This window comes from Vigna angularis, chromosome 2, assembly GCF_016808095.1.
Source record: "Vigna angularis cultivar LongXiaoDou No.4 chromosome 2, ASM1680809v1, whole genome shotgun sequence".
Taxonomy (NCBI): Eukaryota; Viridiplantae; Streptophyta; class Magnoliopsida; order Fabales; family Fabaceae; genus Vigna; species Vigna angularis.
Window position 1 is genome coordinate 33,155,497 of NC_068971.1, and position 4,551 is coordinate 33,160,047.

A 4,551-nucleotide genomic window follows, 5' to 3' on the forward strand; every position below is an offset into this window, starting at 1 on the left:
GTCAATAATTTAAAATGTTTATTACATCGATAAAAAGAGCAATTTTTTTTGTCCTAATAGCCTAATAGGTGCATAAGTGGTAGAAATGTAGACGCTTCCTTCTTCGATCTTCTTCTTCACAGTGAGGGGGTTTCTTCTTTCTCAATGTTTGTGGCCATCATAGATGCTGCAACGCCCACCGTAGGTGCGCCTGGGAGTCACACTAACTCGCGGGAGTTGATAATATTACTGATGTTAGTAGCGTTGTACTTCTCCTTTCTTGCATAAGGATTTCACCATATTCCTTCTTCTCCACCATTGTCATATTGAGACAGTTACTACCATACCTTTTCACCATCATCGTGACTCACTATCACACCTTCTGTTTGTCACAGTCACTCTACAGATTTTTCTTTTTGTGTGTGCTTATGCAATGGTTTGTTATGTGTGTGTGTGTGAATATTGAGTGTGTTGTAATTAGAAGAAAGTGATAATAATGAAGAAGAATGGAGAATGTGATTTGGTTCTATTAAGCATTTGTGTTAATTGAGACCATGAGTGTTAGATTGATGGGAAAATGAAGATGAATTGGAAAAATAAAGGAAGAAGAGGAAGCATAGAGGAGGAGGAAGATTGACTAGATCATATTACTTATCGACGAATTTTACCGACAAAATTTTCTATTGATAATTACCAATAAATTTTACTAATAGATGTTTTCGTGGATAATTATCGACAAAACATATTCTATTTGTAAAATTTATCGATGAGAATTTTACTGACAGATTTTCTGTCGTCGATAACTTTAATTTACAAACAAAGTTTAAGCTTTATCTATGGATTTTTTTTTTACCGTCGGTAATATCAATTTTTCTTGGAGTGACATACCCAACACATTGGTACTAGGATGCGTGGAAAGGAAGATTTTCACAATTCACCGAGTAGGAAGTCGACGAGGTAATTCATCCATGTATCTCAATATAGTCTTATCCTCTTCTGACATGGAATCTCTTGGTCATTTAAGATATCTCAAGGGATCTCGTGTCCAGTAAAAAGGAAATTTATGCTATTTGTCAGCGTAGAAGCATTCTCGATCAGAAGAATTTACTACCAATTTGAAGAAATAGATTTTAAAATTCTTAAAGGATGAAGAGAAAGACTGGAGTAAATAGGATCCCACTTACTCAACTGAACTAACTAATCATTTTTCTTGAACGAATATTATAAAAGTGAAGAAATATCTAAGAGCTGAGATAAATTTTAAGGAGGATACAAATACCTAAAAACTTAGAGAAAAGACCAAACATTGAGTTGAGTTAAGTTGGATAGGAACCACGTTTAGAATATATAACACTCCTATGATAAATTCATCTAACAGAAGACAAACATATACACATAAAAAATATACATACTTTATTGTATTTGAGAGTTGAATCAAATTTGTCAGTTTCTTTATTGTATTTGCATATTAAAGAACTAGATCTTGAAGAAGAGTAAAAAAATAAAATAAAAGATTCTTTAATCATCTCAAAAATCCTGCCCTAGCCATCAATCATCACCAAAATTTAGCTAACAACTCCAAAAACTCAAAATGTTTAAAAAAAAAACCCATTGCATTTACACAGAGGAAAAAGTAGAAATTTAAGAGAGATACAAGAAAAGAAACTCGCCTAACGTACCTAAATTTTAAACCCTAAATCTCCTATTTATGTTTACTAAATTGAAGTTGAAATATTTCCATGTAAAGGGAAGAGAGTTACGTTTCCTTATGGTTTTAGAAAAGGAAAAAAATGAAAGTTTGAGAAAAGACAACATAAGAGACTAATGTAGTTCTAGAAAATAAATATGTACTTTTGTACAGATCACTTTCCAAGTCCACTTTGCCTATTTATTTTCTTTATATTGTTAACTATTCTCAGCCGAACATATTTTAAAGCGTAAAAAGCAGACAGAGTGTTATTACTAGCATCTCTATACAGCATATGTCACATTAACATATCATTAAATAATTTAAAATTGAATATAATTTGAATTTAATTTATATTTTTTATTAATTAACTCACTTATTTATTTTTCTATACTCAGGTCCATAAAAATGTACTAACCCTTTTTGTGTAATAAATTTTATTTTATGTTGTTAAGGAAACACAATAAGAACAAATGAAAACCTGGAATGATAATGCAACAAAATACTGTTAAGAAAAGAATTTTATTTGAATGATTACAAATAAAGTAAAATGTTTGTATTATTACCTAAGTAAAAATTAAATAAAATATAGCTTTTAAAATAATTACTATAAAACTTATAAACCTATATCCACGTTGACTATGCGCTGTGGAAGGTTAGTTTGCAAGTCATTTTTTTAAGTACTTGCTTGAAAAGGATATAACATGTATATAATAAATATATAATGAACCACACATTCTACCGTTAATAAGATAGTAGTTATGAACACATTTCAATTACATTTTTTACAAATTTAACAAAACAGTAATAAAAAAAATTCATTAGGCGAATAATAGAGAGTACCCACAACAAACATCAGAGGTAACTAATTCCAGTTTCTAAAGAAAAAAAAAAAAAAAAATATATATATATATATATATATATATATATATATATATATATATATAAATGGAACCAATTTATTTGAAACCTTTTTCTGAGTGATTCTTCCTACACCTCACTACCTTCACCCTACACCCCCAATTTTATTTCTTTACCCTTCATTTAACAAAAAGTCAAAACTTAATTAATCAATTAATGTTTCCTAACCGCACTTCGAAGTGCGTTTCCTAGTGGTCGCACTTCGAAGTGTGTTTTATATGTTTCTGTCGCACTTTGAAGTGCGTTTCTTATATGTGCACGTTTTTATGCTACGAATTTAAAAAAATACATATATAATAATTAAATAATTACAAATAAATCCAAAATAATATTTAACAAAATTTACAGATGATAATTATTATTTAATTCAATAAAAAGTTTAATAAGTATTTCAATTTCATAAAAAATTAAATACATAATAAATAATATATTACGAAAATAATAATATGTTAAAAAATAACAAATTCAACAAAATTTAACAAACAAATAAAATAAATAAAAATATATTAAGAAAACATTTTATTTATCAACTAACAAAAAAAATTAAATTTATTATACTAACCTAATAAAAAATAAACCTAATAAAATAAATATACACTAACCTAATAAAAAATTAACCTAATAAAATAAATATATACTAACCTAATAAAAAAAATTAAAAAACCTAGAAATCAAACCTAAACGCTATTCAAAATGCGGCGACAATTAACGTACATGGATGTGCGGTTAGTGTGAGCCGCCTGGGAAACCCTCCGCATATCGATATACAGTTTTTCTATTTTCCACACTTCCAAATATATATATATATATATATATATATATATATATATATATATATATATATATATATAAATGGAACCAATTTATTTGAAACCTTTTTCTATTGAAGTTGAAAAGTTGGAAGAAAAGTAAAAAGCTGGAAAAATGAAGCAATTTTTATGTGATGAGGACGAGTTTGCAATTTCGGTCAACCAATTGAATAGGTGACTGTGGGAGGGAAGAAACAATATTTAGGTAGATTGAAATAAAAATATTATATTACTACTTTAATATTTAATATTATATGATTTCACCACTTTTAGAAAATCAGAATAAAGTCATAATATTTAAATATGTTTTTTTTTTGTTTTGTTTTTAAATATGTTTTTTTTTAATTCTTAAAAAAATTGTTTGACTTCTGATTTCTGTAAAATGATATTTTGTTCTTTACTATTTTTGTAGTTATTATATTATATTTTCTTTGTCATTTTAATTTTAATAATAATTTATTTATTTTGATTTAGTCTATTTGATAATATCTTGTAGAAATAACAAAAAAAATATGAACTACATATTATAAAGAGGACTAACGATATTAAAAAGACTAAAACCATAGAAAATGCACTGAAATCAAAGTCCGAACAAAAAAGATGAAAATACAACTTTATTTAAAATACCAAATACATATTCAAAATGTTATACCTTTCTCTTGAAAATATATGTTCAAATTACTTGTACGAATTTTATATTATAATTGTACTTAACAAAATATTACTCGTTTTCTAGACTCTTCTCTTTCTAATCATTAGTTTCTATGTATCTTTTATCTGTTCATCCTCTAATACTAATAATCTTTCCATCTCTAGAGGAAGGTATTGCACGAAACAATTTTATATTTAAATGTCATGAAATTGGATAAAACACTTTTATGTTTAAGTGTATTTATTATGTAGTCAAGTGGGAGAAGATAATATCGTAAGTTATATTTAAATTATTGTTTGTTTCTTGGTTACTAAATTAGAATCTTATTCTTAAAAGATGTTTTAGATTAAAAGAGAAGAATAGAAGATCAACTTGAAAAAGAGTTATTGTAATTCAAAAAAATTAAAATAAAGTTAAAGAGTAAATACTTACAAAAACACATCTTTTCAAGATTTATGATACTTTATGAAAATTGAAATTCAAGAAACATAAAGCTCATAACT